General features: G+C 33.8%; 1 long non-coding RNA gene across 1 annotated transcript; it reads right to left on the reverse strand.

The window, feature by feature from the left end:
- Nucleotides 1-7,669: 7,669 nt before the first annotated feature.
- Nucleotides 7,670-12,099, reverse strand: LOC126720454 (uncharacterized). The gene is made up of 3 exons (XR_007653407.1): nt 11,785-12,099; nt 9,855-10,016; nt 7,670-8,295 (listed from the first exon to the last, which is right to left on the reverse strand). It is a non-coding gene; the product is annotated as an uncharacterized LOC126720454 (long non-coding RNA).
- Nucleotides 12,100-14,294: the final 2,195 nt, after the last annotated feature.

Below are 14,294 nucleotides of genomic sequence, written 5' to 3' on the forward strand. Positions count from 1 at the left end.
TTCCTCTAAGAAAAGAAGATAATCTAGTATTCTATAACACTCTTCCAAGAATCGTCGATCCTGGCAAAACATTGAATGAAAATTATTTTTAACTGTACTGATTACATATATATATATATATATATATATATATATAACTTGTAAAAGTCAAGTCAATAAATCATTTTTTTTCACTCAAAAGTATGACTGGAAGTAATCAATTTTTTTTAAAAAAAAAAGAAAAAAAAGGAAAGAACAAAGAACCAAGAAAATTTTTATTCTTTGACAGAGTAGAAATGCAAGTGGCCATCTTTCTCTTCCTAGCATCTTCTAGGAAAAACTTCTGTAAATGAGAGCTCGAAGAAAAAAACATTCATAGAAAGCCTCTTTTTGACATCAATTATATAATGTTTTTACCAATTCAAACTAACAACTATGCCTTTTTAACTTCATTCAACTTTACTGAACTCATCAATAGAGAGCTACACTTCCATTTAAAGTTGTAACATTTTTGGAATTGGATGGAAAAGTAGGAGGATAGAAGAAATTTAATTTTATCTCATAGTTGGAAGAATGGAAAAGTGGAGAAAAGAAAAACTTTGTTTGATTGGGGGATAGAAAGGTGGAGAGATGAAAAACTAATTTGTTTGATTAAAAATAAAAATGAGAAGATAGAAAATATTGTTGTTATAAACTCTAATGCTCCTTTCTCTTATGGTTTTGTCTTTTTTTATTATACCCATCTGTTTCAATTAGTTTTTTTTTTTTTTTTTGACAAAACAAAATAGGAATGCAAGTGGTTATCTCTCTCTTCCTGGCATCTTCTAGGAAAAATCACTGAAAACAAGTGCTGGGAAATCAATTTTTCAATGTTTTTACCAATTCAATATATTTTCCACTGAAAATGAGAGTTGTGGCATCTTCTAGTAAAAATCACTAAAAAACTTCTTTTTGACATCAATTATACAATGTTTTTACCTTTTCAAACTAACAACTATGCCTCTTTAATTATAGGAAATAGATCAAGCAAAAGGGGATCAGTCTCCAAACACCCTTGTTTCTCAAAAAAAAAAAAAAAAAAGTCTCCAAACACCCTTTTGTTCTTAAAAAATTGAACAAGCCAACTTAAGTTTAGCTAGTAATTCCAACTTAATTGTTCACCCGTGATCATCAGTTGATTTCTCAATCTTTAAAGCTAAACTCCTAGATTTCTTATGAATTAAAAAGTGAACAAGATAAGATTGCATTGGATTTGCCGATTTGGTTCTTTTCAAAGTCTGTACACAACTGCATCAATCTTTGACCTTTTGTACAAATGCCAAACCAAGTATGTACACACTAATTAAGTTCATCCCAAGTAACACGTCTAAAGAAACCAAAAAAGCAACTTTTGCTTTTTTGGTTTCTCTCGTGTTATATGGGACGAACTTAAAAAAGAAAAAAAGAAAAAAAAGAGGTTTCTTTAAACGTGTTATATGGGATGAACTTATTAAAAAAAAAAAAAAGGCATATATAGACTCTTGACATAGCTCTTTTGGTTTCTTTAAACATGTTACATGGGATGAACTTAATTAGTGCTATAGTAACAAAATAAAAGAGGCCTATTATTAACGCAGCACTTGTTTAGATTGAATATTTACTAATGATGTACCGTTGCTACTTCCTTTTTTTTTAGAAGGTACGGTTGCTACTTTGGGAGTAATAAAAAGCTTGTTAAAAATGAGTAATTATAGAATATTCCTAGGGTACTATAAATACATACTTATCTCTTTCTCATCCATGGTAAACACTACCATGAATGTGAGAGGAAAGAGTACAATTTTCTGAGTTTTAGAAGTACCTAAGAATTTCTCCTCTCAAAATAGTGGAATCCAATAATTAAATTCATGGTGGGACCAATAGTTGTCAAAACGTGGTGATGGTGGCAATAGAGATGGAGGATAGTCTATTTTTGTTGATTTTTTTGTCGGATTATCATATGTTGTGGTGGTGGTGGTGGTGGTAGTTGGGTGGTGTTGGGTTGCAGTGGTGGTTGTACGGTGGTGGGTGGACAGTTGATCAACTCTCTTGTTGAGAGAGAGAGAGAGAGAGAGCTGGAAAATAAGAGAGTGAGGGAAGGAGAGATAGATGGCTGACTTTGAGAAAAAATAAAAAATAAAATATTGATTTACACAGTTACAGTAACCATAAATGTTTACATGGTTACTATAGCAAACTAGTCATAAACCCGCTCAAAACATATTATATGGATTGGGTTAAATTTAATGCATATAAGTAAACAACTACATTTACTAAGGGCAGTCCAAAAGGTTTAGTTGTGCATCAGAAAGTTGCATCAACAGCAAGGAAACTTTAAGCTAAGAACCCATAGGTTCAGCCAGACAAACTCAATTCCTAAAATATATTCTTTGTATTATTTAAAGATATATATGCTCTAAGAGAATGACAATGATTCTTATGGATAAACATTTTTATTTTTTGGTACAGTGACACAACCGAACAAAAACAGCACTAAAATGATGATGACAATAATGAGGCTCCTTGAAGCCATTGAAAATATGTTGATAAAGTGATAACTAGGAAAGAAAGAATATGATTTGATGTGGATTTTTTAAGCAAAGCTGAAACCTTTGACAATTCAATTACCCAACAAGTGGACCAGTAGGAAGTCCAATAATTACGAAATTGAGGTTTGTTTTCTAAATTTCAATAATTAATTATTCTGCATATATATATATATATATATATGTATATATATATATATATATGTATATAATGATTGTGAGAATTTAAACCATGTGTTAAAAACCTCATGATTTGCAAGTTAACCTGTAAGGCTATTATTAAGCACATTATCAATTTATTAAATAAATAAATAAGGAACAATTTGTTAAGCACATCATCAACTGAAAATAATCCAAGATTGTAGAGCACCCAATCTATTTACTAGTGGAACACACAGAAAGAACGAGTAGATCCCAAAATTGTGATACGTGTAAATAGCTCTTCCATGTTTGTTTATTTATTAATTAGCCAAGTTTAAATTTTTTTAAGCCTATTTAATAAACGAACTCAATATAAATAATGGGCTTGATAAAGCTTGAAAATAGTCTTGAATTATAAGCCCAAACTATCTTTCTGCTATGCCCCCATTACTTCCATAGTGGTACACATGGCCCATTTATATCCATTTATCCCATTTGCCATGTCTTAAAAAAAAAAATCTTAATTTCTATAGTGATTCACATTTTCTACGTTATCAAAAAATTGAAATTTCCCATCCATGTGAATCTATGGGATAAGAGAAGAAGTCAGGTTTTCATGTGAGTACAATTTTTGAATTCGTAATATTCATGAATATATTAAAACCTGCAAAAATAACAAACACTAAAAAAAAAAAAAAAAAAAAAAAAAAAAAAAAACCTGGTATATACCTGGCAAAATACGTCCTACCCAGATCATAAAAAGACCTGTGCAACTATTTTCCTTTTACATGTTTATTGTCATGGTCCTCTTGGACTCAGTTTACCTCTAGTTTACTGAAATTGACACAATTACAAATACATGTTTAATTTCTGTTACATGTTCAAATTGTTTTAGTTCCAACTTCCAATGCACTGGTGAAGCCAAACCTTACCCAATTGTCTTATGGTGAAAATTGATAACTCCAAAATAAATCTTCTATAGGCCAAAAGGCATTGTCCAGAGGCAGCATTCATTACCAACACAAACAGTTGGATATCGACATTCATTACCAAGATCTATAGTTACTACAAGCAACAAACAAATAGCTTTTACCTCACTTAATGTGCCAAACACTGAACTCATAAATGCACACCATTTATGGAAATAAACAAGCTAATGACTACAAAGGCTCTCCTGTAAAAGGAGAGGCCACTCCACATGGAAAGGTACGCTTTTATACAGCTCACAATATACTTTACTCTCTTTCTCAGCCTCTCAAATACTGACAAAGGCATCAGAGGGCTTTTGGCCAACACCCCATTGATATTCAAGCCATAGCCTCTTAGCTGTTCTCTTTTGCAAGATTCATCCATCTGGTGCCTAGCTAGACGAAGAAAGCATATTGTAGATTTTAACTCTTAACAAAAACTATATTCTACACGTGATGCTCTCCATGTCAATAATGTTTTGTTTATAAAACCAATAACCAACTCTCATCTTTACACTGAGTATAAAAAATAAAAAATAAATAAAAATCCCCTAGCTAAAAAATTTTGTAGCATAACTGATACCTCATAAATCTTGGTGTTTCCAAACAAATACCTCAGTCCAAATCCTCTTTCTCCGATTGTATATATGAAATTTTAAATAAAAACAAAAATGCAAAACAAAGCAACCCCACTAAAATCCCACACACAAAAAAGTGCATCAAAAGCAAATTAACAACTAAATATACCTCAAATTTTACTGCATCTAACGTCTATATGAAAAATCTTAAGCAAGCAAAGCAACCTACTATTTAAGATTAGTAATATAAAGACACACATGCATATAAACAAATTTAAAGAAGCCATTATCAATATTTATAGCAAGAAAATGAAGTTTATGTGGAATTGGATTATCATACATTCTCCAACACAAAAGAAAATGATACAAAGAAAGAACAAAAGAAGCAAGTAAGCAAGGGACTTATGCTTCTTGCCAACTTAGATTTATATACTTTTCTTTCTCTTTTATATAACCACTATTCATTTTTAAGGAGAAAATGTTTTTTAAAGTAAATCTTTGTGTTCTTATGTTTATTTTATATTTTCTATTGTCTTGGTAATTTTTTGTTATAATATCTTAGGGATTTTAAAAAAAATTATTTTTTGGATTTTCATAAATTGCGGCCTAATAGGCAATAGCTCCCTAGTCCCACCCAAGGAGTTTACCCATGGTTTTCTACTTGCTTCATATATGGGGCAGAAAATGCAACATATCAATTGTGAGTGTTTTGATTCTATTCTAAATGGTATTGGGATAAAAGGTTTGGTCTTCCATTACTTTTTACCAACGAGCACATCTTTCCAAAGTATGTGGTAGACTATAATGGCAAGCTATTTAATCTAACCCGTAAAACTGAAATCGTGGTTCTGTCAAAATTGTCTAATCTCTGCCAATGAAAAGTAACGACACAAATCAGACCGGTCTTCGTCGTAGACTTGTAGTCACGTCCCACAAATCTAAAGGAGTTCCATATAATCATACAAACTTTGTGTATCTACCTCTGCCTCACCAGCTTCCAGCGGCATGCTTGTCCAAACCAATGAAGCTTCTCAACCCCAATAGTATGTGATTCTACTCTTTACTATATGGCGTTTTGCATATTAGATGCTTATGGATGCCCAATGGCAAGATGTAATAGGCAAGAACTCACACTCAAACACACAGCCAAACTCTTGGAGTAAGTTATGGAAGCTTATGGTTCCAAGCAAACTTAGAAATTTCATTGCAGATGCTGTCATTTATGGGTGCAGACAAGGACAGCTTCAATAAATGGATCCCAGTTTATCTTGTGTTGGCCATCTGGTGGACGACTTGAAAAATTGAGTGGTCAATTAAATGGTCACTTAAGTGTTCCAATAGGGATGCGGTCATTTGTTAGCTTTAGAGGCAAACAAATGCCACACTAGTAGGATTTGGCTGGAGGATACTCCTCCATGTTTCCAAAATTAATGGTACATGCTTTCAATAAAATTACCAACTTTTCATTCAAAGAAAGAAGAATTAAAAAAAAAAAAAACTGTACAATCTTCTTGTCCCTAGTTCTGTACTGAATCTTCTCATCACAGGCATGAGATCTCTATAGAATATATTTTGAAAGAGTACACAGTGGCATGGGCATTGAGCTAGAATTGGACCATATGCCAATGAAATTATTGCCAAAGAAATCAGACAATTCAGGAATTGACAACAACGCATTAGGCAAATAATATTCTGCAATGAATTATAAATGTGTAGCAAACAAATTACACAGCAACAACATGCCAAGCAAATTTTCCTCAAGTATCATGTTCTGCAATTTGATCAGCCATTGGTTGATTCTGTTCCAATGAAACCAAACCCTACCCAAATATCTAATAATATGATAAAGCTAACTTTTCAAGCTTAGTAGACAGTAAAAAGACTCGGAAATTGCATACATGTTGGGCTTCTAATGCCAACAATGACAATTCAGTTACATGACTTTAAGGGTGTTTAAGCAGAACCAATTTCATTATTTTGTTTTGATCTTATGAGAAGTTGTATCCACCTAAGCTCTAGCATTCCTTCTCCCATGGCCGGCCTCTCATCTCTGTTCTTCTTGATGCATCTCAATGCAAGCTCAGAGAATGCTTGAATATCTTCATTGCTTCCTTGGCTTAGCACCATATCATCAACAATTTGCAATATGCAATTCTCTTCCATTGACAAAACAAAGCAATCTACCAAATTCATATGCCCTAGGAACAATTCTGTGGGATGATAACCTCTCAAGACTTCAACCAATACAACCCCAAAGCCATAAACATCAGACTTTTCCGTGACACGTAGTGTCTCTAGATATTCTGGGTCTATGTATCCAATGGTTCCCTCAATGGAATTACCTTGGAAAAAGTCTTCTGCTAGTGCAATTGAAACTGAAAAACCAAAATTTGATAATTTGGCAATCCAGGACTCATCCAAAAATATATTTGATGACTTGACATTCAAATGGAATATTGACCTTGGCCTACCATAGTGCATGTAACAAAGAGCATAGGATGTCTCAGTGGCTATTCTTACACGGACAAGCCATGAGATCCGGCAAGGAATCTCATTGTATTGACCTTGGAGATTATCAAAGAGGGTGCTATTGGAGATGAGCTCAAAAACCAACATGGGAATTTCAGTTTCAAGGCAGCAACCATAGAGTCTCATAACGTTCTTGTGGCTGATCAATTGTTTAATTGTGACTTGGTTTAAGAAGAAATCTACCATCATCTCAAAGGGCCAATGCGTTGGAGGGCCTTTAACTTTAATAGCTACTTCCTATTCATCTAGTGTTCCTTAGTAGATTGCTGCAATTACAGAGCCGAGGATTAGATTAGGATCATAATTATTAGTAGCCTGTTGGATGTCCTTGGCAGAGAAAATCTTGATTGGCTCCGTATCTCTACCTTAGTTGCAGGTGGTTTGATTTTCTAGTAACATTGCTCCATTGCAGATGAAGTATTCTTCTTTGGCCTCAAATAACTGCCTTGCTTTCTCCATCTTGATACTCTTCACTGCCCATAAAGTTATTAAAAAAGTGGATATCACTTCATATGAAGTTAAAAGCACGTGTATCTTTAACTAAAATTACATCCAAAAAATAAAAGAGAACAAATCTGTGCTAATTATGATATATTTAGCCTTGAAAGGAGTGTGGATGAAATAAGTCAACAATTATATATGTACATGATGATAGGCAAATGACCAAAAATCCATTTTAAGTAGAAAGTTACCTCCATAATTCATATCATGAGTATTGGAGCAAATTCAAATATGTAATTAAGAGAAAATTTTCAAGTACCTTTATAGAAAGGCCACCAAAGTTATTGACCAAATACTCATCACGGTGTAATCAAAATCTTACCAATCGCCTAGAATTTGTAACAGAAGCAATTAGCAATGTTGTTGTTGCTAGTACCAGAAAGAAAAGTAACAGTTTTGGTCATACTCTGAATATAAGTTGCAATTTGATACTACACGACAAACCTCACTATATTATACTACTAAAGTTGACACGATCATTACAATTAATCAATTGTGTTGTCCAAACACACACAAACAACATAAAATGTAATCTTAAAATTCTGTAGAATCTATTTTAATCTTAAAAAATATTTAAGACTTTGGTAGTGGATTTGGGCCACAATACATTGACACAAAGGAATAAAAACAGCACTAGAATAAAAATGTACAGGATTAGGAGTCCATTGTGTGCTATCAAAGGTAAAGTTCGTAAAGCGGTTAGGAGCAATGGTTGTCAGAAGACGTGCCCTCCTCTCCGAACCCAAAACATCTGTCAACTGGTTCCTAATTCCTAAACATCTGAATGCCCTTCATCAGCTCGATCTGCCACCTCTCTGTCACTTCTATTCCAGCCCCTATAGTCCAGCTCAAACAACCAGGCAATGGACCCATCTCTATTTTTACAATCAAACCGAATGAATCCCCTCCATTTCGTTCTTTTACCCTTGCAGCTCTCCTCCTGCAGGATTGGTTGCCAGTTGGAAGACTCTATAAAAGTCTGGACTTTGCTTATTTTGCAACTGTTGAGGTTTTCCTTTAGTTCTTAACTGTTAGCTACCTTGCACATAGAAATAAAACTTTTACTATGCATGACCACATTAGTGGCAGGGAAAGCATCTCCCTTGCCTTGTTCCTACAAGTTCAAATAGATCATAAAATAAAGACAAACGACACCTAGAAGTACTTTAAGTTCTTTAAATTTCCCCTGATATCCTTCTGCCAGCTATTGATCCATGCCTGAATTGAGTAGGCTGAATGAAATCAGCTCTAATGGATAGATCAAACCAAAAAAAATGCCTTTTAACAGTTCCAGACAAATAAAACCCCTTTGCACACTTAAACATAAAGCAAACCATACTATATGGAAAGGACAACAAAGAAATATATAAGAATTAGAATTCTAGTTCATTTTGAACTACCCCTCAATGTGTCATGCCTTTACTAATGAGCTTGTACTCATGGACTTCTAAATAAGGATGACCCAGAAGCCTAGTTCCGAATGTAAGAAAGAACATGGGATAGAACAATAAATCTATCTACCATTGGCAGTGAAAGCTTCCAGTTTCAATGTTTAATTGCTTTCCAGCACATGATTTGCTTTTAAAACACCGACAAAGTGCTTTGTCTTGCCATTCTTTTTTCATACATTGAAATGAAGGAGCCAAAACAGCACAAGAAGAAAAGAGTATAAGATTCATAGTTCACTGTCTGTTATCCAAGCTAATGTTCGTAAAGAACTTAGGGGCAAGGGTTGCTAGGGATCAAGACTCTGCACAGACATCCATACACCTGTCAAACCCAAACATTTGTAAACTGTTTAATGTCCTTCACCACAGCCTCTCTATTGGCCAAGTCTGCCACCTGCTTGCAAATTCTAAGATTACTAATAGAGGGAAATCTCAAAGCTTGAAGATGCTATGAAGTAAGACTTGGACAAACTAGAAGATGCTATGTAATAGTCAATGTGGAACATCTGGAAAGCTGGAATATATATTTTTGTCATTTAGTTGATATGTGCCATTCTCATGATCCCCGTTTATGATTTTATTTATTTATTTTTTTTCCTTTTTAAAAAAAATTTGATTTATTAAATACAAAGACCTTCACATTTTATTAAGGGGAGGTTGTCATTTTGAATAGTTTGAAGTTAGAGAATGAATGGTATGTCATTTCATTAAGGGGAGGCTTTCCTGGAGCTTCTAGATCAATAATAGATTCTTTTGCTTAAAATTTATTTATTTATTTATTTATTTTTATGTTATTTATGATCCTCTTTTGATATTATAGCAATGGGATCACTTCTAGGTGTGATGCCTATCAATTTATATGTGAATAGCATTCATTTTACAAGCAGTGAAAAGGTACAATGTCACTTTGCTTGGTGTTAGGACTTAGGAGATTCAAAGGGGAATACAATATCTACAAAGAGCTTCTACTCATGTATAAAATGTATTTGACTTGAATGCATGCACATACAATTAATGGAAATTATTCTTGAAAATCTGTGGAAATTTCTATTTGTAGCAGTGTCATGTTTATTTTGTGAATGTCCACAAAAAATATTTAAAAAGGAAGAAAAAGCTCATCTGAAACAACCAACCATGAACATGCACCTTCTCTATTTTTTCAGAAGAAGCTTGGATCCCCTGTATTTATTTCTCCTACCCTTGCAGCTTGAGTCCAACAGGATTGGTTGCCGATTGGGACACTCTTTCTACACTTGCTTATCCTGCTGCTATCAATGCTTCTCTTTGTTTTTTGAACTGTTAGTTACCCTGCACATTGAAACCAAACTTTTACAATACAAGACCACATTAGTGGCAGAGAAATGCTATTTCTTCACAGTTTTCTTGTTCCTTTAAGTCCAAATAGACCATAAAATGGAGGAAAAAGACTATAAGAAGTACTTTAAGATCCCCAAAACTCAGTCCCAAAACCAGATTTCTCTAGATGAAAAGGGAAAAATAAAAAAAATGGTCTTTCAATATCTTTGACTCAAAGGACTAAGTACTCAGATGCTTTCTCAATTCTGCCCTCACAAGAATAAAATTCAATAAAATTCTCCAAAGAATGACAATCATTTTAGAAGGTAATTGAAACCTATAGTTTTGACAATCATTTTCAGGGCTTCACTTATGGTTGTGCCAGTAAGATTAATAAAGGACCTGCTAGCTTGATTTTGATAATTCCTAGTATGCAACAACCACTATCCTTTTTCAACCGAATAAGCCCTAGATTTGGAATGATGCCTAATGAGCTTGTCATTAACAAAAACAGGAATTTGTAAAATCCTCTGAGAATCATTTTGGCCATAGAGCTTTCAACCTAATTCAAAATTCCACCTAAAAGACTAGCACATATGCCTCAACATGTAGAGAACCTAAACAATTTCATTTGACATCCCTTTGCCTTTGGGGACATCCAATAAAATAGGAACTCTATATATATATATATATATACACACACACACACATACTTGGATGTCTATGAAGGTAGGTGTAATGGTGTATTATCAATTGACTATGAAATGTATATCATCAGGCTAAAGTGACAAAACAACCATGAAAATGTGACGAACTTATATTCTAGACATAATGCATGAACAAAGATAACAAGTAGAGCAGGGTTTACCTTCTCCAATTTTCAAACTTGTCTTCCTACATGAGTGTAATTACTAAAAAAACAAATATGTGAAATAAGCATGGATGGTTTGGCTTGGTTTTGATTTGAAATTAGTCTGGAAAATTTCAAGAATATCAAGAGCCCAAAGCACAAAAGTCATATATGGTAAAAATTTCCATAATTAATGAGCAGTGTTACGTATGAAAGGAGCTTAAATTATTAATATTACAGATTAACTAGGCAATGCAAGTGATAGGCAAATACCAGCCTTTCCATTCAAGATTGATATTACATGTATTTTATTAAAATCCTAAATGTCAGAAAAAAAGAAATCAGGTGGAAACGAAATAAAAAAAAGAATAAAAAAATCTAATTTACCAAAAGATATGTCACTTTTAAATGAGATTCAAATATTATTGAGGTCTCACCCATGCCTCTGCACAAGCATCACTATGATGATGAGGTGTAAGTATGGACCCAAGTCAACCCATGAGGGCATTTTGTCAAGCAAAGGAGAGGGAACTCTGCAAGACCTCACTCTTAAATTTCTCTTCTTCTCTCTCCTCTCCACACATTTTGTTTCCAATTCCATGCTCTGATTCAATGTGTGTTTCACTTTGTGGAGTTTCTATGATTAATGAAAATTTGAAATGGAAGAAAAAAAAAATGAAATAGAACAATAAACCAGTACGTTTGGCAACAAAAGCTTTCCAATTTGCAAGCAGATTATTTCTTCTGCTTCTAAAACGACAACAAGAAGCTTTTTGTTGCAATTCTTTGTTCATACTAGTCAAATTGCTAGGAGTCTCATTGACAACTCTAATCAAACATATGGTGGAAAATCCATTAATATTCGTACACAAGAAAAAGATATTGTAGCAACCAACAAAACTTGAATTAAGAAGAAAGATAGTGACTTACAGAGAAAAAAAGTTGATTAACCTTCAAGGTCACTTTCACTAGATTCTTGCCAATCACCTAGCTCTTCAGCACATTCCTTGTACTCACTTGACTCCTCCCAGTTAGAGTTACCCTGGGCCATAAATTCTGTGAGCCTTTCAATCCTTTTTGGGTGAGGTTCGTAATTAGAGCTTCCAGCCCCATCACAGTCATCATGGGTTCGCTTGGCTTTGTAACCTTCTACTGCCACTGCCATCAAATTGTCAAAATTATGATGGGGAGCATCTAAGCCCTCATAAGGAGTGATGTTTTTATTTTCTCTCAGCCATAGTTCGGTTAAGATCTTTGATGTCTTTCATGCATACCATTTGCAACCCACATTTCTTTACCATGATTGGGATTAATTCCTCCCTAAAGCCCTCACTCTGGGTTTCAATTTTAATTCCAATCTGACTGAATCCATTTGCATTGCATTCCCACAATGCTTTTATGTCTTTCTTCCCGTAGAATTGAGGAAGCAAATAAATTAGCCAAATGTGATCTAATAAAGGAACAATTTCGCCAGTGTTTGGTGCTACACACATTTCTTTTCCATTGGCTATCAAATGACAGCTTAGTGAATAGTCTTTGAGGATTTGGTTATGTGAATATGAACAAAATACAATGCAAACAGCAATCCCCATCCACTCATTACACAAAAGAGAATAAGGTTCTTGTATACTAACTTCAGCCCCAATACTTTGATGCCTAAACCACTTTGGAATTTCACTTCCAGGAAAAACAATGCCATAACTGTAGTAAAAAAAGTATCCCTGAAACCCATGTATGTTATTTAGAACAGAGCGAGAGAGAGGGAGCCGAAGAGATTTTATTATCATTGCGAAAAACATGTCAATGAAGCCTTGATTCTCAGCCAGTTTATTGCAATTTGAAAGGAAGAGGCCTCTCCCAGATAAAGAATTTGTTTGAAATAGATCTGGCAGCGTTTCTAGCAAGGTACAACCATATCCCGAAATATAAAAAATATTTAATGGAAGCTTTGGCCAAGATCGAAGACTCATGCAATTGTCCACCTCCAAGCTTTTCAGAATAGATAGTTGAGCAATGCTTTCCGGAAGGCAACTAAAATGATTTCCACTTAGAAATAAATATTTTAAAGAGAATAAGTAGCAAATATCATTGGGGATTGCATTGAGATTGCAATAACTTAGATCCAGCCTAGTCAAAGAACACAAACCCGATAAAGAAGTCGATAACAAGCCCATGTGATTGAGACTTTTTGCTTAAATTGACCGAAAGCAAGTTTTTTAAGAGTTTGAAAAAGAGCATTATAACAAGGCATAAGTCCGGTAGCAGTTCCACTCACATCAACCTCCTCTACACTTTTCTTAGTCACCAAGTTTTCCAGTAGTTTTGAGCATCCGGAAAGATTGAGATTTTTAAGCCACTTCATATTAAAAACGGTACTAGGAAGAGAAATGAGATTTTTGCAATCTTTTACATTCAATGAAGCAAGGCAAGTTCAGTTCCCAATTGATGTGGGTAATTTTGTAATAGCAGTGCCATCCAAGTAAAGTCTTCATACACTTTCCATATTTTCACCAAACTCAAGAATTCTTTTTAAATTTGAGCAACCAAAAAGAATAAGGATCTCAAGAGACTCCATTTCAAACTTGCTTGGAAGACTTTTGAGGTTTTTGCAACCTTTCAGATTAAGAAAAGAGAGTTTTTTACGAACTCCAATTGATGGGTGCAAAGAACATAAATTTATACAATCCTCAAGAACCAATTTCTCAAGATTTGGGATTTTGTTGAAGTCAAGGGTTTCAATCAATTTCAGTGATTTCTTCAATTGAATGAATTTCAAACTATCAAAAGACGGTAAAAAATCAAAAAGGGAAAAAAATAAAAAATTAGCTTCCATAAAAACTTACCATTTAATGAAACATAAAAATAAAGTTTGTATAAGGTACCTAAATTACCTTTTGTTGGAAACTTGATGGAAAATATTTTGCAGGGTATCCACTCCAATCAAGAAATCTCAAGGCATTAGGAAGATATTTGGGTTCATGCAAAAGGTGAACGCTATCAAGAATGAGCAATTTGAGATCATGAGCTTTTGAAAAGCATTCAGGATTCCAATATGCCTCTCTTTGTTTATGCAACTTTAAGACTATGCCTTGAATTGCCTTTGTTCCCTAATAATCATGAAAAGCACATATTAGTTAATTACAAAATGTAAGATTACCAAAGCCACTCTAAGTTTACTTTTTTAAATAGAGTAAAACTTAGGTACAATACCTTGGTGCAATTCATTAGGTTCCCCCAATAAAATTCAAACCCATAGTTGAAATGAATTTAATTATCCTTGAAAATGGTAACATTGTGTTTTATTGTCAGTGCTATCAAGTGAATTTGATTTGGGAAAATAATATATTGAACCTAAAGTATTGTATCTAAGTTTTCACCTTGAATAATATAATAGGGTACATGCTTAAGTTTTCTAAATAACTGCTTACCGTATTTTTTGT

The sequence above is a fragment of the Quercus robur genome, chromosome 4, assembly GCF_932294415.1.
Source record: "Quercus robur chromosome 4, dhQueRobu3.1, whole genome shotgun sequence".
Classification (NCBI taxonomy): Eukaryota; Viridiplantae; Streptophyta; class Magnoliopsida; order Fagales; family Fagaceae; genus Quercus; species Quercus robur.